Genomic DNA, 24,105 nt, shown 5'->3' with positions numbered 1-24,105 from the left:
AGGAGAGGAGAGAGAGAAGATATAAGAAGAGGAGGAGACGAAGAGGGAGAGAGGGAGAGAAGGAGAGAGAGAGAGAGAGGAGAGAGAGAGGAGAGAGAGGTGAGGAGGAGAGACGAGAGGAGAGAGGAGAGAGAGTGTATTCTGTGACTCACCACATTAGTTGTGTTTGGCGAAGCTCCGTGATTCGTCAGCTGAGTGACGATGTTATCGTGTCCCATGAAAGCCGCCACATGGATCGGAGTGAGACCCGACTGGAACAGAGACAAAGAGTTATTCTAGGAACAAGAGACCCGACTGGAACAAAGACACAGAGTTATTCTAGGAACAAGCGACCCGACTGGAACAAAGACACAGAGTTATTCTAGGAACAAGAGACCCGACTGGAACAAAGACACAGAGTTATTCTAGGAACAAGAGACCCGACTGGAACAAAGACACAGAGTTATTCTAGGAACAAGAGTCGTACCTCGGTCACTGCCTGTATGGACACTCCGTGTTTCAGATCCTACCTCGGTCACTGCCTGTATGGACGCTCCGTGTTTCTCTCCTACCTCGGCCACTGCCTGTATGGACGCTCCGTGTTTCAGTTCCTACCTCGGTCACTGCCTGTATGGACGCTCCGTGTTTCAGTTCCTACCTCGGCCACTGCCTGTATGGACGCTCCGTGTTTCAGTTCCTACCTCGGCCACTGCCTGTATGGACGCTCCGTGTTTCAGTCCTACCTCGGCCACTGCCTGTATGGGAACTCCGTGTTTCAAATCCTACCTCGGTCACTGCCTGTATGGACGCTCCGTGTTTCAGTTCCTACCTCGGTCACTGCCTGTATGGATGCTCCATGTTTCAGGTCCTACCTCGGCCACTGCCTGTATGGACGCTCCGTGTTTCAAATCCTACCTCGGCTACTGCCTGTATGGACGCTCCGTGTTTCAAATCCTACCTCGGTCACTGCCTGAATGGACGCTCCGTGTTTCAGATCCTACCTCGGCCACTGCCTGTATGGACGCTCCATGTTTCAAATCCTGCCTCGGTCACTGCCTTTATGGACGCTCCGTGTTTCAGATCCTACCTCGGCCACTGCCTGTATGGACGCTCCGTGTTTCAGTTCATACCTCGGTCACTGCCTGTATGGACGCTCTGTGTTTCATGTCCTACCTCGGCCACTGCCTGTACGGACGCTCCGTGTTTCAGATCCTACCTCGGCCACTGCCTGTATGGACGCTCCGTGTTTCAGCTCCTACCTCGGCCACTGCCTGTATGGACGCTCCGTGTTTCAGTTCCTACCTCGGCCACTGCCTGTATGGACGCTCCGTGTTTCAGTTCCTACCTCGGTCACTGCCTGTATGGACGCTCTGTGTTTCAGGTCCTACCTCGGCCACTGCCTGTATGGACGCTCCGTGTTTCAGTTCCTACCTCGGCCACTGCCTGTATGGACGCTCCGTGTTTCAGTTCCTACCTCGGTCACTGCCTGTATGGACGCTCCGTGTTTCAGTTTCTACCTCGGTCACTGCCTGTATGGACGCTCCGTGTTTCATATCCTACCTCGACCACTGCCTGAATGGACGCTCCGTGTTTCATCTCCTACCTCGGTCACTGCCTGTATGGATGCTCCGTGTTTCAGCAGTAGTTCCATCACTTTGACTCTGTTCTTCTTGCAGGCGATGTGGAGCGGAGTGAAACCATTCTAATAGAAAAACACACAACAGAACAGCATCCAGCCTGGTTAACCCCCAGCTAACCAGCTCTATAGATGTCCTGGCAGAATCCAGCCTGGTTAACCCACAGCTAACCAGCTCTATAGATGTCCTGGCAGCATCCAGCCTGGTTAACCCCCAGCTAACCAGCTCTATAGATGTCCTGCCAGCATCCAGCCTGGTTAACCCCCAGCTAACCAGCTCTATAGATGTCCTGGCAGCATCCAGCCTGGTTAACCCCCAGCTAATCAGCTCTATAGATGTCCTGGCAGCATCCAGCCTGGTTAACCCCCAGCTAACCAGCTCTATAGATGTCCTGCCAGCATCCAGCCTGGTTAACCCCCAGCTAACCAGCTCTATAGACGTCCTGGCAGCATCCAGCCTGGTTAACCCCCAGCTAACCAGCTCTATAGACGTCCTGGCAGCATCCAGCCTGGTTAACCCCCAGCTAACCAGCTCTATAGACGTCCTGGCAGCATCCAGCCTGGTTAACACACAGCTAATCAGCTCTATAGACGTCCTGGCAACATCCAGCCTGGTTAACCCCCAGCTAACCAGCTCTATAGATGTCCTGGCAGCATCCAGCCTGGTTAACCCCCAGCTAACCAGCTCTATAGATGTCCTGGCTGCATCCAGCCTTGTTAACACACAGCTAACCAGCTCTATAGATGTCCTGGCAGCATCCAGCCTGGTTAACCCCCAGCTAACCAGCTCTATAGATGTCCTGGCAGCATCCAGCCTGGTTAACCCCCAGCTAACCAGCTCTATAGATGTCCTGGCAGCATCCAGCCTGGTTAACCCCCAGCTAACCAGCTCTATAGATGTCTTGGCAGCATCCAGCCTGGTTAACCCCCAGCTAACCAGCTCTATAGATGTCCTGGCAGCATCCAGCCTGGTTAACCCCCAGCTAACCAGCTCTATAGACATCCTGGCAGCATCCAGCCTGGTTAACCCCCAGCTTACCAGCTCTATAGACGTCCTGGCAGCATCCAGCCTGGTTAACCCCCAGCTAACCAGCTCTATAGACGTCCTGGCAGCATCCAGCCTGGTTAACCCCCAGCTAACCAGCTCTATAGACGTCCTGGCAGCATCCAGCCTGGTTAACCCCCAGCTAACCAGCTCTATAGACGTCCTGGCAGCATCCAGCCTGGTTAACCCCCAGCTAACCAGCTCTATAGACGTCCTGGCAGCATCCAGCCTGGTTAACCCCCAGCTAACCAGCTCTATAGACGTCCTGGCAGCATCCAGCCTGGTTAACCCCCAGCTAACCAGCTCTATAGATGTCCTAACCAGATACTAACCAGATAAAGGTGGAGTTTCAGTAACACAGCGTTAAATCCATGCCAGTATGCTAGTGGCTGCCTGATGCCATAAACCCTAGCCCTAACCTTGCTGCCAACAGGCAGCCTCAGAGGCTGTGGACTGGATGAGGCAGAATGACACAACAGGAAGTGAATGTGTATTTCACACTGATTCTATTGGAAGTGGTTTACTAACAGGAACCAGGGAACAACAGAGTTCTGTGTTTCACTGTCAGTGTGTTACTGTTCCCATGTCACTGTTCTGTGTTTCCAATTTAGTGTGGATCCCAGGAAGACTAGCTACCGCTAAAGCTAATGCTAAGTCATTGCTAAAATAATGCTACGCTTAGGCTAAGCTAACAGCTAATAGGGATTTTTAATACACAGTGTGACTGATGCTTACCAGTGCTTTAGCGTTGGGATTGGCCTTCTTGTCCACAATGACCTTGGCGACCTTGTAGTGTCCGCAGTGGGCGGCGACATGCAGGGCCGTCAGGTAGTCGTTGGTGACATCATCAACAGGAACCTCGTGGTGTAGCAGGAGCTGAACACAGTTCAGATGGTCCCCCTGGGTGGCCATGTGGAGGGGAGACAGACCGTTCTGGAGGGGGACAGACAGACAGTTTAGAGGGGGGACAGGGACAGAGAAAGAAAGACATTGCCATAGTTACTGTACCTTAGTTTTGGACAGAATGGGAGCTCCTCTGTCTAGAAGCATCTCCAGCACTTGTTCATGTCCGCTCCTGGCGCCACAGTGGAGAGGGGTCAGACCGTCCTGGGGTCAGAGGTTAAGGGGAAGTAGGGCATTAGACAGGTTACTTACTGTATCTCTGACTATTGGTTCTTCCCTGGTGGCTTTTCTAGATGTTTTGTGTATGTTGTGTGTGAGCTAGATTTACTTCCTGTAGGACAATAAACATGAATCTGACCACAGACCAGTCCTCCTGTAGGACAATAAACATGAATCTGACCATGGACCAGTCCTCCTGTAGGACAATAAACATGAATCTGACCACGGACCAGTCATCCTGTAGGACAATAAACATGAATCTGACCACGGACCAGTCCTCCTGTAGGACAATAAACATGAATCTGACCACAGACCAGTCCTCCTGTAGGACAATAAACATGAATCTGACCATGGACCAGTCCTCCTGTAGGACAATAAACATGAATCTGACCACGGACCAGTCATCCTGTAGGACAATAAACATGAATCTGACCACGGACCAGTCCTCCTGTAGGACAATAAACATGAATCTGACCACGGACCAGTCCTCCTGTAGGACAATAAACATGAATCTGAACACTGACCAGTCCTCCTGTAGGACAATAAACATGAATCTGACCACGGACCAGTCCTCCTGTAGGACAATAAACATGCATCTGAACACGGACCAGTCGTCCTGTAGGACAATAAACATGAATCTGAACACAGACCAGTCCTCCTTTAGGACAATAAACATGAATCTGACCACAGACCAGTCCTCCTGTAGGACAATAAACATGAATCTGAACACTGACCAGTCCTCCTGTAGGACAATAAACATGAATCTGAACACAGACCAGTCCTCCTGTAGGACAGTAAACATGAATCTGAACACAAACCAGTCCTCCTGTAGGACAATAAACATGAATCTGACCACGGACCAGTCCTCCTGTAGGACAATGAACATGAATCTGAACACTGACCAGTCCTCCTGTAGGACAATAAACATGCATCTGAACACGGACCAGTCCTCCTGTAGGACAATAAACATGCATCTGAACACGGACCAGTCCTCCTGTAGGACAATAAACATGAATCTGAACACAGACCAGTCCTCCTTTAGGACAATAAACATGCATCTGAACACAGACCAGTCCTCCTGTAGGACAATAAACATGAATCTGAACATGACTTGTCCTCCTGTAGGACAATAAACATGAATCTGAACACAGACCAGTCCTCCTGTAGGACAATAAACATGAATCTGATCACGGACCAGTCCTCCTGTAGGACAATAAACATGAATCTTAACACGGACCAGTCCTCCTGTAGGACAATAAACATGAATCTGAACACGGACCAGTCCTCCTGTAGGACAATAAACATGAATCGGAACACAGACCAGTCCTCCTGTAGGACAATAAACATGAATCTGACCACGGACCAGTCCTCCTGTAGGACAATAAACATTAATCATTTACAGTACTATTGCTATTTCTATTGTCACAACAACCATGTTATATCAGGGACTGAAGACAATACTAGAGAAGAGCAGCTTCCATACAGGTCTTTATGTCATAATATACATCCAAACAGAAACATAGAGGTCAAGGTCAAGTATTCACGGGTTTCACGTTGCGTCACTACATCGCTGAAAGTTCTATGAGGTCCGACTGAGCGTTGTACTCAGTGAATTCTCAATTGGCGCTGATGAGGATTTAGTGGCTTGGAAACACAATGACACTTCTAAAGTGATGAATGTTCCTTTGCCATTCTGGCTAGCAACGTTCTTATCCCTTGCTTGCTAGCAAGCCAACTACGGCTAAATTACAGTCCCGTCAAAAAGTACAGCCAGAATAACAGCAAAGTAGCTGCATTTTCATTTGTTTAAGTTGTTTTCTAGTGACATTTATTTGGATACATCCATAACAATGATCTAATGAGGTAAGATTTTGCCTGGCAGAGGAAATGTGGTCTCTCCTCAGGACTTGTTTGCTCACTCATTGTTCAGAGGAGCTAGCCAACAACACAGCTAAACACAATCACTTCAGAGGAGCTAGCCAACAACACAGCTAAACACAATCACTTCAGAGGAGCTAGCCAACAACACAGCTAAACACAATCACTTCAGAGGAGCTAGCCAACAACACCGCTAAACACAATCACTTCAGAGGAGCTAGCCAACAACACCGCTAAACACAATCACTTCAGAGGAGCTAGCCAACAACACAGCTAAACACAATCACTTCAGAGGAGCTAGCCAACAACACAGCTAAACACAATCACTTCAGAGGAGCTAGCCAACAACACCGCTAAACACAATCACTTCAAACTGAAGCTGGAAAGACTGCAAACTAGCTGCACTTCATTTTGTTTTTTTACCCTTTTTTTTATTTACATTTCTTTGTATATATCCATAAACATTATACCAGCTGATTCATGATTTGGACTGTCTGAGAAACGCTGCCTGCCTGTCTTTCTCATCCCGACACGTTCATTACTACGGGACAGCTGGACATCCAATATGAATATAGAAACAATGTTGAAAATGTCGGAGCGACAGACAACAAGGTTTATACAAATCTCTGGTGTTAAACTAAATGTTAGAAACGTGAGATAATGTCTAGATGCTTTTTATAGTGGAGATAAAGGTTATAAATTGCCTGGCTGGGCTGATGAGACAGTGGATTGTGCAGTCAGATGGAACAGAGTAAATAGACATTTTAACGTCATAGATTTAGCCGGTGGTAACTTGTGGAATAGACGCCGGCTGGAATGCCGTTTTAACCAATCAGCATTCAGGATTAGACCCACCCATTGTATAATGTAGTACAGTGTATATCTAACCTTAGTCCTGGCGTCTATCTTGCCTCCCCTCTCCAGCAGAACTTTGACCATGTTGCCATTCCCTCTCTTAGAAGCCACGTGCAGCGGTGTGATGTCATTCTGAGGAGGGGAGACACAACATCGAGCCATAAATACAGTACAGTCATTATTTCCATCAGATTGGACATTAAGATAACACCTCTACACATACAGTACTTTGAATGACACTAACAGCAGGTTATCCGTGGTATGTTCTGGGCGTATTGTAAAACAGCTTCACCCTATGAAGATACCCTTAACACGACCTAAAGTACAGTATCACTGTCAGCTGACACTGTGTCTGTAGGACAGTCAGGTCTGAGGTAGTCCTGGGGTACTGGGGTTAGTGAACTGTGTCTGCAGGACAGTCAGGTCTGAGGTAGTCCTGGGGTACTGGGGTTAGTGAACTGTGTCTGCAGGACAGTCAGGTCTGGGGTCCTGGGGTTAGTGAACTGTGTCTGTAGGACAGTCAGGTCTGAGGTAGTCCTGGGGTACTGGGGTTAGTGAACTGTGTCTGCAGGACAGTCAGGTCTGAGGTAGTCCTGGGGTACTGAAGTTAGTGAACTGTGTCTGCAGGACAGTCAGATCTGAGGTAGTCCTGGGGTTAGTGAACTGTGTCTGCAGGACAGTCAGGTCTGAGGTAGTCCTGGGGTACTGGGGTTAGTGAACTGTGTCTGCAGGACAGTCAGGTCTGAGGTAGTCCTGGGGTTAGTGAACTGTGTCTGCAGGACAGTCAGGTCTGAGGTAGTCCTGGGGTTAGTGAACTGTGTCTGTAGGACAGTCAGGTCTGAGGTAGTCCTGGGGTACTGGGCTGAAGAACACCTCCCTCTAGTGACAGCTAAAGGTACTCATATATAAGCTCAAACCAGCTCTAATCAGCTGCTATGACAGAGTAAATGCATGATGTGCTACAGCAGAATAACAGAGTAACTGCATGGGAGATACGTTATGATACATATCCACTGTTTCCTTGGTAACGTTGTGATACATATCCACTGTTTCCTTGGTAACGCTGTGATACATATCCACTGTTTCCTTGGTAACGTTGTGATACATATCCACTGTTTCCTTGGTAACGTTGTGATACATATCTACTGTTTCCTTGGTAACGTTGTGATACATATTCACTGTTTTCCTTGGTAAAGTTTTGCTTTGATTAAGAGTGTCATGATTGGCTGTTAGCCCATTCCATTAGCAGGCTGTGTTCCCTGGATAATACTGCTTGGAAGTGCCTCTGTCAGGTGCTCCATTGGTGGAGGGATATAGGATAACACATTACCACTGGTGGAGGGATATAGGATAACACATTACAGGGATATAGGATAACACATTACCACTGGTGGAGGGATATAGGATAACACATTACCACTGGTGGAGGGATATAGGATAACATTACCACTGGTGGAGGGATATAGGATAACACATTACCACTGGTGGAGGGATATAGGATAACACATTACCACTGGTGGAGGGATATAGGATAACACATTACCACTGGTGGAGGGATATAGGATAACACATTACCACTGGTGGAGGGATATAGGATAACACATTACCACTGGTGGAGGGATATAGGATAACACATTACCACTGGTGGAGGGATATAGGATAACACATTACCACTGGTGGAGGGATATAGGATAACATTACCACTGGTGGAGGGATATAGGATAACACATTACAGGGATATATGATAACACATTACCACTGGTGGAGGGATATAGAATAACACATTACCACTGGTGGAGGGATATAGGATAACATTACCACTGGTGGAGGGATATAGGATAACACATTACAGGGATATAGGATAACACATTACCACTGGTGGAGGGATATAGGATAACACATTAGCACTGGTGGAGGGATATAGGATAACATTACCACTGGTGGAGGGATATAGGATAACATATGACCCTGTCCTAGTGTAAAGCGCCTCCATACCATCAGCAGCTGGAAACAAACGGTTTCTACATGCTTGGATGGACAGTATTATGGGATGTCCTGGCAAACAACGGCCAGAATCCATCTACTTCTATAGGCTCATATTTCATAGTGCAGGGAGGGGTCTGACCGACGGAGAGCCTTGGCAGGGGTCTGACCGACGGAGAGCCTTGGCAGGGTCTGACCGACGGAGAGCCTTGGCAGGGGTCTGACCGACGGAGAGCCTTGGCAGGGTCTGACCGACGGAGAGCCTTGGCAGGGGTCTGACCGACGGAGAGCCTTGGCAGGGTGTGTCTATGTGAAGGGCCTTGGCAGGGTGTGTCTATATGAAGGGCCTTGGCAGGGTGAGTGACACCAGCAGCTGTAGAATGACATCTGCAGGGGCTATTGGGTACGACCCTGCACATTCAGGTCCCTAAGCACATTCTTGACCTGGGCTGGATGGAAACAGGCCTGATGAGTCTTACCCTGGCCTTGTTCTAGAGGAGTCTGACCCTGGGTTTGTTTTAGAGGAGTCTTACCCTGGCCTTGTTTTAGAGGAGTCTTACCCTGGTCTTGTTCTAGAGGATTCTTACCCTGGTCTTGTTTTAGAGGAGTCTTACCCTGATCTTGTTCTAGAGGAGTCTTACCCTGGCCTTGTTTTAGAGGAGTCTTACCCTGGCCTTGTTCTAGAGGAGTCTTACCCTGATCTTGTTCTAGAGGAGTCTTACCCTGGCCTTGTTCTAGAGGAGTCTTACCCTGGCCTTGTTTTAGAGGAGTCTTACCCTGGCCTTGTTTTAGAGGAGTCTTACCCTGGTCTTGTTTTAGAGGAGTCTTACCCTGGCCTTGTTTTAGAGGAGTCTTACCCTGGCCTTGTTTTAGAGGAGTCTTACCCTGGTCTTGTTCTAGAGGAGTCTTACCCTGGTCTTGTTTTAGAGGAGTCTTACCCTGGTCTTGTTCTAGAGGAGTCTTACCCTGGTCTTGTTCTAGAGGAGTCTTACCCTGGTCTTGTTTTAGAGGAGTCTTACCCTGGCCTTGTTTTAGAGGAGTCTGACCCTGGCCTTGTTTTAGAGGAGTCTTAGCCTGGTCTTGTTCTAGAGGAGTCTTAGCCTGGTCTTGTTCTAGAGGAGTCTTACCCTGGCCTTGTTTTAGAGGAGTCTTACCCTGGTCTTGTTCTAAAGGAGTCTGACCCTGGTCTTGTTTTAGAGGAGTCTTACCCCGGTCTTGTTCTAGAGGAGTCTTACCCTGGTCTTGTTGTAGAGGAGTCTTACCCTGGTCTTGTTCTAGAGGAGTCTTACCCTGGCCTTGTTCTAGAGGAGTCTTACCCTGGCCTTGAAGTCCACGGCTGCGCCGCGGTTGAGGAGGAGCGTTGCCACGTTGATGTTGCCGTAGTGAGCAGCAATGTGCAGCGGAGTAAAGCCACTCTAGAAAACAGACACATCATGACATCAGCACTCAGTCACAACACAACCAATCAGAGCAGCCCCTCACACCGTCATAGCCAGACGGGACAGCTCTTTGATCAGACACGCTGCAGACCCTTCCCTACAGCCCAATTATCTCTGTCTTCCCAAAGTGTGCGCTTGTTCACTTCCCTTCACTGATTTTAAAGTAAATGACTGGTATATGAAATATGGTGGAAACTACCACTGGTCTATGGTTCCTCCATAGAGTTTTATTTAGTTCATCAGTTGTTAACTTCCAAGTTGTCTGAAGCAGATGCTGTATTAGACTATAAGCTACAGTAGTGCTGTGTGGAACTGTGATCTACAGTAGGTCTGTTAGCTGCGTTCGCTGTTGGGGAACAGAAAAAGCAGCATAGACACATTTAGAGTAGAGGACTGTTGATGCTGCAGCCATCACTGGCTGCTGACCGACACCTGCCTGCCTCACGGTGTCTGGGTTAGAGTTCTCCTGTCTGGGTTAGAGTTCTCCTGTCTGGGTTAGAGTTATCCTGTCTGGGTTAGAGTTATCCTGTCTGGGTTAGAGTTCTCCTGCCTGCCTCAGGGTGTCTGGGTTAGAGTTCTCCTGCCTGGGTTAGAGTTCTCCTGCCTGGGTAAGAGTTCTCCTGCCTGGGTTAGAGTTCTCCTGCCTGGGTAAGAGTTCTCCTGCCTGGGTTAGAGTTCTCCTGCCTGGGTTAGAGTTCTCCTGCCTGGGTTAGAGTTATCCTGCCTGGGTTAGAGTTCTCCTGCCTGGGTTAGAGTTCTCCTGCCTGGGTAAGAGTTCTCCTGCCTGGGTTAAAGTCATCCTGTCTGGGTTAGAGTTCTCCTGCCTGGGTTAGAGTTCTCCTGCCTGGGTTAAAGTTATCCTGCCTGGGTTAGAGTTCTCCTGCCTGGGTTAGAGTTCTCCTGCCTGGGTTAGAGTTCTCCTGCCTGGGTTAGAGTTCTCCTGTCTGGGTTAGAGTTCTCCTGCCTGGGTTAAAGTTCTCCTGTCTGGGTTAGAGTTCTCCTGCCTGGGTTAGAGTTATCCTGTCTGGGTTAGAGTTATCCTGCCTGGGTTAGAGTTCTCCTGTCTGGGTTAGAGTTCTCCTGCCTGGGTTAGAGTTCTCCTGCCTGGGTTAGAGTTTTCCTGCCTGGGTTAGAGTTCTCCTGTCTGGGTTAGAGTCATCCTGCCTGGGTTAGAATTCTCCTGCCTGGGTTAGAGTTCTCCTGCCTGGGTTAGAGTTCTCCTGCCTGGGTTAGAGTTATCCTGTCTGGGTTAGAGTTCTCCTGTCTGGGTTAGAGTTATCCTGTCTGGGTTAGAGTTCTCCTGCCTGGGTTAGAGTTCTCCTGCCTGGGTTAAAGTTATCCTGCCTGGGTTAGAGTTCTCCTGTCTGGTTTAGAGTTCTCCTGTCTGGGTTAGAGTTCTCCTGTCTGGGTTAGAGTTATCCTGTCTGGGTTAGAGTTATCCTGTCTGGGTTAGGCAGAGACACCCACTGAGAGGGACTAGCTGGTGGACTGGGTCTCTGCTGCTGGGGGATAGCTTCCTTTATTCTTTATTTGGATCCACATTTGCTGGCACCTTGGCAACCGCTAGTTTTCCTGGAGTCCAACGGTGTCTTACAGTACCTCATCACAGAACTCAGCCAGTGGTGCTGACACAGAGGCCAGGAGACAAACTTACTGTATCATCATTCCCAACTCTAACATCATGCTAACCAACTCTAACATCATGCTAACCAGCTCTAACATCATGCTAACCAGCTCTAACATCATGCTAACCAGCTCTAACATTATGTTAACCAGCTCTAACATCATGCTAACCAACTCTAACGTCATGTTAACCAACTCTAACATCATGCTAACCAACTCTAACATCATGCTAACCAACTCTAACATCATGCTAACCAGCTCTAACATCATGCTAACCAGCTCTAACATCATGCTAACCAACTCTAACATCATGCTACCCAGCTCTAACATCATGTTAACCAACTCTAACCAACTCTAACATCATGCTAACCAGCTCTAACATCATGTTAACCAGCTCTAACCAACACTAACATCATGCTAACCAGCTCTAACATCATGCTAACCAGCTCTAACATCATGCTACCCAGCTCTAACATCATGTTAACCAACTCTAACCAACTCTAACATCATGCTAACCAACTCTAACATCATTCTAACCAGCTCTAACATCATGCTAACCAGCTCTAACATCATGCTAACCAGCTCTAACATCATGCTAACCAACTCTAACATCATTCTAACCAACTCTAACATCATTCTAACCAACTCTAACATCATTCTAACCAACTCTAACATCATGCTAACCAACTCTAACATCATGCTAACCAACTCTAACCAACTTTAACACCATGCTAACCAACTCTAACATCATTCTAACCAACTCTAACATCATGCTAACCAGCTCTAACATCATGTTAACCAACTCTAACATCATGTTAAGCAGCTCTAACATCATGTTAACAAACTCTAACATCATATTAACCAGCTCTAACATCATGTTAACCAACTCTAACCAACTCTAACTTCATGCTAACCAGCTCTAACCAACTCTAACATCATGCTAACCAGCTCTAACATCATGTTAACCAACTCTAACATCATGTTAACCAACTCTAACATGATGATAACCAGCTCTAACATCATGCTAACCAACTCTAACCAACTCTAACATCATGCTAACCAACTCTAACATCATGCTAACCAACTCTAACCAACTCTAACATAATGCTAACCAGCTCTAACATCATGCTAACCAGCTCTAACATCCTGCTAACCAACTGTAACATCATTCTAACATCATGCTAACCAACTCTAACATCATGCTAACCAACACTAACATAATGCTAACCAACTCTAACCAACTCTAACATCATGTTAACCAACTCTAACATCATGCTAACCAACTCTAACGTCATGTTAACCAACTCTAACATCATGCTAACCAACTCTAACCAACTCTAACATCAGAGAGGAGTGTGGTGTCAGGAAAACAACCTCCCACCAAACATCCACAAAACAAAGCAGCTGATCGTGGACTTCAGGAAACAGCAGAGGGAGCTACCCCCTATCCACATCGATGGGACCGCAGTGGAGAAGGTGGAAAGTTTTAAGTTCCTCGGCATACACATCACTGACAAACTGAAATGGTCCATCCACACAGACAGTGTGGTGAAGAAGGCACAGCAACGCCTCTTCAACTTCAGGAGGCTGACAAAATTTGCCTTGGCACCTAAAATCCTCACAAAATTTTACAGATGCACAATTGAGAGCATCCTGTCAGGCTGTATCACCGCCTGGTACGGCAACTGCACCGCCTGCAACCGCAAGGGCTCTCCAGAGGGTGGTGCGGTCTGCCCAACGCATCACCGGGGGCAAACTACCTGCCCTCCAGGACACACCTACAGCACCCGATGTCACAGGAAGGCCAAAAAGAACATCAAGGACAACAACCACCTGAGCCACTGCCTGTTCACCACGTTATCATCCAGAAGGCGAGGTCAGTACAGGTGCATCAAAGCTGGGACCGGAAAAAACTAACAAAACAGCTTCTATCTCAAGGCCATCAGACTGTTAAATAGCCATCACTTGCACATTAGAGGCTGCTGCCTTATATACATAGACTTGAGATCACTAGCCACTTTAATAATGGAACACTAGTCACTTTAATAATGTGTACATATGTTGTATTACTCATCTCATATGTACATACTGTATTCTATACTATTCTACTATATCTTAGTCTATGCAGCTCTGACATTGCTCATCTAAATGTGTATATATTCTTAATTCCATTGCTTTACTATAGATTGTGTGTATTGTTAGATATTACTGCACTGTTGGAGCTAGAAACACAAGCATTACGCTACACCTGCAATAACATCTGCTAAACACGTGTACGTGACCAATAACATCTTATAAACACGTGACCAATAACATCTTCTAAACACGTGTACGTGACCAATAACATCTGCTAAACACGTGTACGTGACCAATAACATCTGCTAAACACGTGTATGTGACCAATAACATTTTATTTGATGTTGCTTTTTTTTGGAGGGGGGGGGGCGATATCTTTTATTGACAAAATCAAATGTCAGTGGCCATTGGCGGTTCAAGTGTTAACCAACTCTAACATCATGTTAACCAACTCTAACATCATGCTAACCAAGTCTAACATCCTGCTAACCAACTCTAACATCATGTTAACCAACTCTAACATCATGCTAACCAAGTTCTTAAGGGTTTTATGAGACTGGATAAAGGAAGCCAGCCCCTCAGCTGTAGAGACCCTCAGTCCATGTTGTCAGTACATCGAGGTCAGAGGTCATGCTACTTTCTAGTCCCTTCTGGAAAGCACCAAGACAGACAGTAAATAAAACAACAAAAAGAAGCAATGCAGGAACAGGGAGGAGAGATGAGGCAGCAGTTAGCAGTTAGCAGTTAGCAGGTAGCAGGTAGCAGCAGGGTGCGAGGTGGTGGGCTGTGAGTGTTGAGTGTGTAGAGGAGATCCGAATATACCTCTGTGGTCCTATTCACCATCATCTAGGGAGAGCAACACCAGCGAGAGGTCAAGAGAGGAGAGAATGGGAGGTTAGTGCATCACAACGACACTATGGCTGCACCATGCTGTATGATGGTGGGAAGAGTCATGATAACAACATAACAGTCAGGATAACAGTTAGGTACACAACATTAACACCACAGACACGAACACAATAACACAGGGTACTACTTCTGTCAGCATACTGATATTATAGAACATCTACAGAGTCAAATTATACTGTGGCAATAACATCAGAACTAGAGGTCGGCCGATTAATCGGAATGGCCGATTAATTAGGGCCGATTTCAAGTTTTCATAACAATCGGAAATCTGTATTTTTGGACGCCGATTTGGCCGATTTCTTTATTTTTTTTTATTCTAATAATTTATTTAACTAGGCAAGTCAGTTAAGAACACATTCTTATTTTCAATGACGGCCTAGGAACGGTGGGTTAACTGCCTTGTTCAGTGGCAGAAAGACAGATTTTTACCTTGTCAGCTCAGGGATTCAATCTTGCAACCTTACGGTTAACTTGTCCAACACTCTAACCACCTGCTTTACATTGCACTCCACGAAGTTACGCGAATGCAGTAAGAAGCCAAGGTAAGTTGCTAGCTAGCATTAAACGTATCTTATAAAAAACAATCAATCAATCATAATCACTAGCTAACTACACATGGTTGATGATATTACTAGTTTATCTAGCCTGTCCTGGGTTGCATATAATCGCTTAGGTACACGTTGCTCCAACCATAAACATCAATGCCTTTCTTAAAATCAATACACAAGTATATATTTTTAAACCTGCATATTTAGTTAATATTGCCTGCTAACATTAATTTCTTTTAAAAAGGGAAAATGTGTCACTTCTCTTGCAAACAGAGTCAGGGTATATGCAGCAGTTTGGGCCGCCTGGCTCGTTGTGAACTGTGAAGACTATTTCTTCCTAACAAAGACAGCCGACTTCGCCAAACGGGGGATGATTTAACAAAAGCGCATTTGCGAAAAAAGCACAATCGTTGCACGACTGTACCTAACCATAAACATCAATGCCTTTCTTAAAATCAATACACAGAAGTATATATTTTTAAACCTGCATATTTAGCTAAAATAAATCCAGGTTAGGAGGCAATATTAACCAGGTGAAATTGTGTTATTTTGCGTTCATTGCACGCAGTCAGGGTATATGCAACACTTTGGGTAATTTGTCAGAATTTTACGTAATTATGACATAACACTGAAGGTTGTGCAATGTAACGTTTTGTTTTCGAGATGATAGTTTCCGGATTCGACCATATTAATGACCTAAGGCTCGTGTTTCTGTGTGTTATTATGTTATAATTAAGTCTATGATTTGATAGAGCAGTCTGACTGAGCGGTGGTAGGCACCAGCAGGCTCGTAAGCATTCATTCAGACAGCACTTTCGTGCATTTTGCCAGCAGCCCTTCACAATGCATTGCGCTGTTTATGACTTCAAGCCTATCAACTCCCAAGATAGAGCTGGTGTAACCGATGTGAAATGGCTAGCTAGTTAGCCGGGTGCGCGCTAATAGCGTTTCAAACGTCACTCGCTCTGAGACTTTGAGTAGTTGTTTCCCTTGCTCTACATGGGTAACGCTGCTTCGAGGGTGGCTGTTGTCGATGTGTTCCTGGTTCGAGCCCAGGTAGGAGCGAGGAGAGGGACGGAAGCTATACTGTTACACTGGCAATACTAAAGTGCCTATAAAACATCCAATAGTCAATAAATACAAATCGTATAGAGAGAAACAGTCTGGTTCCCCTCATAGCCTGGTTCCTCTCTAGGTTTCTTCCTAGGTTCTGGCCTTTCTAGGGAGTTTTTCCTAGCCACGGTGCTTCTACACCTGCATTGCTTGCTGTTTGGGGTTTTAGGCTGGGTTTCTGTACAGCACTTTGAGATATCAGCTGATGTAAGAAGGGCTATATAAATACATTTGATTGATTTGATAATGATTTTTTTCTTCCTCAAATGAAGGGGATGATGATGCAATCTTTGCGAGAGGGAGGGAATCTGATTTAGCTCAGACACTTCATTCAGGATGAGTGGAGTTAGCCCTGAGTTAGCCCTGAGAGCAGGTTAGTTCTGAAGGATTCGTTGCCATAGAAATGTACCTGACTAAAAGGTGAGCCATATTCGTATGACTGATTATCCCGAAGTTTAACTCAGAGTTGACCAAAGTTAGCTGGCTAACTAGTTAAACCTGAATCCTAGGATAGCCCTCTGGTCAGAGCGAAGATAAAGGACTAGTGATTGGTGCTCTGACTGTGTTGGTACCTTGGACTCGACATCTGCGTTGTGGTCGATCTGGAGCAGCAGCGCAACAGCCTTGGTATCGTCTTTGCGCGCGGCGATGTGGAGCGCCGGGAGCCGGACCTTCCCTTTAGTGTCATTCTCCAGGAGCAGAGAGACCACCTGTTCATGTCCCTGCTGCAACGCCACCGCCAGGGGGGTGAAGCCATCCTACAGTAGAGATAACAGTCACTATATATACTATACCATACTGCAAGGCCACCGCCAGGGGGGGTGACCGCCAGGGGGGTGAAGCCATCCTACAGTAGAGATGACAGTCACTATATATACTATACAATACTGCAACGCCACCGCCAGGGGGGGTGACCGCCAGGGGGTGAAGCCATCCTACAGTAGAGATAACAGTCACTATATATACTATACCATACTGCAACGCCACCGCCAGGGGGGGTGACCGCCAGGGGGTGAAGCCATCCTACAGTAGAGATAACAGTCACTATATATACTATACCATACTGCAACGCCACCGCCAGGGGGGGTGAAGCCATCCTACAGTAGAGATAACAGTCACTATATATACTATACCATACTGCAACACCACCGCCAGGGGGGGTGAAGCCATCCTACAGTAGAGATAACAGTCACTATATATACTATACCATACTGCAACGCCACCGCCAGGGGGGGTGAATGCCAGGGGGGGGTGCAGCCATCCTACAGTAGAGATAACAGTCACTATATATACTATACCATACTGCAACGCCACCGCCAGTGGGGTGAAGCCATCCTACAGTAGAGATAACAGTCACTATATATACTATACCATACTGCAACGCCACCGCCAGGGGGGTTGACCGCCAGGGGGTGAAGCCATCCTACAGTAGAGATGACAGTCACTATATATACTATACCATACTGCAACGCCACCGCCAGGGGGTGAAGCCATCCTACAGTAGAGATAACAGTCACTATATATACTATACCATACTGCAACGCCACCGCCAGGGGGGGTGACCGCCAGGGGGGGTGCAGCCCTCCTACAGTAGAGATAACAGTCACTATATATACTATACCATACTGCAACGCCACCGCCAGGGGGGGGGGGTGACCGCCAGGGGGGTGAAGCCATCCTACAGTAGAGATAAAAGTCACTATATATACTATACAATACTGCAACACCACCGCCAGGGGGGGTGACCGCCAGGGGGGTGAAGCCATCCTACAGTAGAGATAACAGTCACTATATATACTATACCATACTGCAACACCACCGCCAGGGGGGGGGGGGGGTGACCGCCAGGGGGGTGAAGCCATCCTACAGTAGAGATAACAGTCACTATATATACTATACCATACTGCAACACCACCACCAGGGGGGGTGACCGCCAGGGGGGAAAGCCATCCTACAGTAGAGATAACAGTCACTATATATACTATACCATACTGCAACACCACCGCCAGGGGGGGGGGGGGGGGTGACCGCCATGGGGGTGAAGCCATCCTACAGTAGAGATAACAGTCACTATATATACTATACCATACTGCAACACCACCGCCAGGGGGGGTGACCGCCAGGGGGGTGAAGCCATCCTACAGTAGAGATAACAGTCACTATATATACTATACCATACTGCAACACCACCGCCAGGGGGGGTGACCGCCAGGGGGGTGAAGCCATCCTACAGTAGAGATAACAGTCACTATATATACTATACCATACTGTAATACTAACCCTGACCTCTGAGCCCAACACAGTAACTGTACTACCTCTTATAGGACTACCAGAACACTACCAGCAGTGAGGGAAATCAGTCAATTGAAGTAAATTCATTAGGCCCAAATCTATGGATTTCACATGACCTGGCAGGGGTGCAGCCACGTGGCAGAAAGGCCCACCCACTGGGGAGACAGGCCCACCCACTGGGGAGACAGGCCCACCCACTGGGGAGACAGACCCACCCACTGGGGAGACAGACCCACCCACTGGGGAGACAGGCCCAGCCACTGGCGAGACAGGCCCAGCCACTGGGGAGACAGGCCCACCCACTGGGGAGACAGGCCCAGCCACTGGGGAGACAGGCCCCATGGTTTAATATCACTATTTTCCAGCCCCATAGTGTAATATCACTATTATACAGCCCCATAGTTTAATATCACTATTATACAGCCCCATAGTTTAATATCACTATTATACAGCCCCATGGTTTAATATCACTATTATACTTCCCCATAGTTTAATACCACTATTATACAGCCCCACCATGGTTTAATATCACTATTATACAGCCCCATAGTTTAATATCACTATTATACAGCCCCATGGTTTAATATCACTATTATACTTCCCCATAGTTCAATACCACTATTATACAGCCCCATAGTTTAATATCACTATTATACAGCCCCATTGTTTAATATCACTATTATACAGCCCCATAGTTTAATATCACTATTATACAGCCCCATGGTTTAATATCACTATTATACAGCCCCATGGTTTAATATTACTATTATACAGCCCCACCATGGTTTAATATCACTATTATACAGCCCCATAGTTTAATATCACTATTATACAGCCCCATAGTTTAATATCACTATTATACAGCCCCATAGTTTAATATCACTATTATACAGCCCCATAGTTTAATATCACTATTATACAGCCCCACCATGGTTTAACATCACTATTATACAACCCCATGGTTTAATATCACTATTATACAGCCCCATAGTTTAATATCACTATTACACAGCCCCATAGTTTAATATCACTATTATACAGCCCCATAGTTTAATATCACTATTATACAGCCCCACCATGGTTTAACATCACTATTATACAGCCCCATGGTTTAATATCACTATTATACAGCCCCATGGTTTAATATCACTATTATACAGCCCCATAGTTTAATATCACTATTATACAGCCCCATAGTTTAATATCACTATTATACAGCCCCATAGTTTAATATCCCTATTATACAGCCCCATAGTTTAATATCACTATTATACAGCCCCATGGTTTAATATCACTATTATACAGCCCCATAGTTTAATATCACTATTATACAGCCCCATGGTTTAATATCACTATTATACAGCCCCATAGTTTAATATCACTATTATACAGCCCCATAGTTTAATATCACTATTATACAGCCCCACCATGGTTTAACATCACTATTATACAGCCCCATAGTTTAATATCACTATTATACAGCCCCATGGTTTAATATCACTATTATACAGCCCCATAGTTTAATATCACTATTATACAGCCCCATAGTTTAATATCACTATTATACAGCCCCATGGTTTAATATCACTGTTATACAGCCCCATAGTTTAACATCACTATTATACACCCCCATAGTTTAATATCACTATTATACAGCCCCATTGTTTAATATCACTATTATACAGCCCCATAGTTTAATATCACTTTTATACAGCCCCATTGTTTAATATCACTATTATACAGCCCCATAGTTTAATATCACTATTATACAGCCCCATTGTTTAATATCACTATAATACAGCCCCATAGTTTAATATCACTATTATACAGCCCCATGGTTTAATATCACTATTATACAGTACCATAATTTAATATCACTATTATACAGCCCCATGGTTTAATATCACTATTATACAGCCCCATGGTTTAATATCACTATTATACAGCCCATTGTTTAACATCACTATTATACAGCCCCATAGTTTAATATCACTATTATACAGCCCCATGGTTTAATATCACTATTATACAGCCCCATAGTTTAATATCACTATTATACAGCCCCATGGTTTAATATCACTATTATACAGCCCCATGGTTTAATATCACTATTATACAGCCCCATAGTTTAATATCACTATTATACAGCCCCATGGTTTAATATTACTATTATACTTCCCCATAGTTCAATACCACTATTATACAGCCCCATAGTTTAATATCACTATTATACAGCCCCATTGTTTAATATCACTATTATACAGCCCCATAGTTTAATATCACTATTATACAGCCCCATGGTTTAATATCACTATTATACAGCCCCATGGTTTAATATCACTATTATACAGCCCCACCATGGTTTAATATTACTATTATACAGCCCCACCATGGTTTAATATCACTATTATACAGCCCCATAGTTTAATATCACTATTATACAGCCCCATAGTTTAATATCTCTATTATACAGCCCCATAGTTTAATATCACTATTATACAGCCCCATAGTTTAATATCACTATTATACAGCCCCATAGTTTAATATCACTATTATACAGCCCCACCATGGTTTAACATCACTATTATACAACCCCATGGTTTAATATCACTATTATACAGCCCCATAGTTTAATATCACTATTACACAGCCCCATAGTTTAATATCACTATTATACAGCCCCATAGTTTAATATCACTATTATACAGCCCCACCATGGTTTAACATCACTATTATACAGCCCCATGGTTTAATATCACTATTATACAGCCCCATGGTTTAATATCACTATTATACAACCCCATAGTTTAATATCACTATTATACAGCCCCATAGTTTAATATCACTATTATACAGCCCCATAGTTTAATATCCCTATTATACAGCCCCATAGTTTAATATCACTATTATACAGCCCCATGGTTTAATATCACTATTATACAGCCCCATAGTTTAATATCACTATTATACAGCCCCATGGTTTAATATCACTATTATACAGCCCCATAGTTTAATATCACTATTATACAGCCCCATGGTTTAATATCACTATTATACAGCCCCATGGTTTAATATCACTATTATACAGCCCCATTGTTTAATATCACTATTATACAGCCCCATAGTTTAATATCACTATTATACAGCCCCATGGTTTAATATCACTATTATACTTCCCCATAGTTTAATACCACTATTATACAGCCCCACCATGGTTTAATATCACTATTATACAGCCCCATAGTTTAATATCACTATTATACAGCCCCATGGTTTAATATCACTATTATACAGCCCCATGGTTTAATACCACTATTATACAGCCCCATGGTTTAATACCACTATTATACAGCCCCACCATGGTTTAACATCACTATTATACAGCCCCATGGTTTAATATCACTATTATACAGCCCCATAGTTTAATACCACTATTATACAGCCCCATAGTTTAATACCACTATTATACAGCCCCATAGTTTAATATCACTATTATACAGCCCCATAGTTTAATACCACTATTATACAGCCCCACCATGGTTTAATATCACTATTATACAGCCCCATAGTTTAATATCACTATTATACAGCCCCATGGTTTAATATCACTATTATACTTCCCCATAGTTTAATACCACTATTATACAGCCCCATAGTTTAATATCACTATTATACAGCCCCATGGTTTAATATCACTATTATACTTCCCCATAGTTTAATATCACTATTATACAGCCCCACCATGGTTTAATATCACTATTATACAGCCCCATAGTTTAATATCACTATTATACAGCCCCATGGTTTAACATCACTATCATACAGTACCATAATTGTAGCGATGCCCTGATATGAGTTAGTATGAAGAAGAGGGGAAGGGTTATGAGCTATAGGGTCTAGAATACTGACCTCTGTAGCGATGCCCTGTGTGGAGCCGTGGTCCAGCAGGTATCTGACCACCTTCTGATGATTCTCCTGAGCAGCCATGTACAGAGGAGTGAAGCCGTTCTACAGGAGACACACGACATACTGGTTAGTCAGTAATACAGACAATACCGCCATTATTACAGTACATTATTATAGTAATACAGACAATACAGCCATTATTACAGTACATTATTATAGTAATACAGACAATACAGCCATTATTACAGTACATTATTATAGTAATACAGACAATACAGCCATTATTACAGTACATTATTACAGTAATACAGACAATACAGCCATTATCACAGTAATACAGACAATACAGCCATTATTACAGTACATTATTATAGTAATACAGACAATACAGCCATTATCACAGTACATTATTACAGTAATACAGACAATACAGCCATTATCACAGTACATTATTACAGTAATACAGACAATACAGCCATTATTACAGTACATTATTATAGTAATACAGACAATACAGCCATTATCACAGTACATTATTACAGTAATACAGACAATACAGCCATTATTACAGTACATGATTATAATAATACAGACAATACCGCCATTATTACAGTACATTATTATATTAATACAGACAATACAGCCATTATCGCAGAACATTATTATAGTAATACAGACAATACAGGATTTATTACAGTACATTATTATAGTAATACAGACACAATACAAATCAAAACAAATTGTATTTGTCACATGCACCAAATACAACAGGCGTAGACCTTACCGTGAAATGCTTACTTACATGCCGTTAAGCAACAATGCAGTTTGTTACTAAATAAACTGAAGTTTAAAATATCTAATCAATCACATGCTAACACAAGAAATGTACATAACAATAACGAGGCTATATACAGGGTATTACGGTACAGAGTCAATGTGGAAGCTATATACAGGGTATTACGGTACAGAGTCAATGTGGAGGCTATATACATGGGTATTACGGTACAGAGTCAATGTGGAGGCTATATACAGGGTATTACGGTACAGAGTCAATGTGGAGACTATATACAGGGTATTACGGTACAGAGTCAATGTGGAGACTATATACAGGGTATTACGGTACAGAGTCAATGTGGAGAGTATATACAGGGTGTTACGGTACAGAGTTAATGTGGAGGCTATATACAGGGGGTACCGGTACAGAGTCAATGTGGAGGCTATATACAGGGGGTACCGGTACAGAGTCAATGTGGAGGCTATATACAGGGTATTACGGTACAGAGTCAATGTGGAGGCTATATACAGGGTATTACGGTACAGAGTCAATGTGGAGGCTATATACAGGGTATTACGGTACAGAGTCAATGTGGAGGCTATATACAGGGGGTACCGGTACAGAGTCAATGTGGAGGCTATTTACAGGGGGTACCGGTACAGAGTTAATGTGGAGGCTATATACAGGGGGGTACTGGTACAGAGTCAATGTGGAGGCTATATACAGGGGGGTACCGGTACAGAGTCAATGTGGAGGCTATATACAGGGGTACCGGTACAGAGTCAATGTGGAGGCTATATACAGGGGGTACCGGTACAGAGTCAATGTGGAGGCTATATACAGGGGGTACCGGTACAGAGTCAATGTGGAGGCTATATACAGGGGGTACCGGTACAGAGTCAATGTGGAGGGGTATAGGTTAATCG

The 24,105-nt window shown here is 44.7% G+C and overlaps 1 protein-coding gene across 1 annotated transcript in view; it reads left to right on the top strand.

Annotated features, from left to right (window-relative positions):
- The window catches only part of LOC115189573 (ankyrin-3), a gene marked incomplete in the record, with an annotated part of 261,846 nt that overhangs the window by 60,825 nt on the left and 176,916 nt on the right, over positions 1 to 24,105 (top strand).

The sequence above is a fragment of the Salmo trutta genome, unplaced genomic scaffold (genome assembly GCF_901001165.1).
Source record: "Salmo trutta unplaced genomic scaffold, fSalTru1.1, whole genome shotgun sequence".
NCBI classification, from domain to species: Eukaryota; Metazoa; Chordata; class Actinopteri; order Salmoniformes; family Salmonidae; genus Salmo; species Salmo trutta.
The sequence above is the reverse complement of the archived record's forward strand: the minus strand, read 5'-3'. Positions and strand labels throughout refer to the sequence as shown.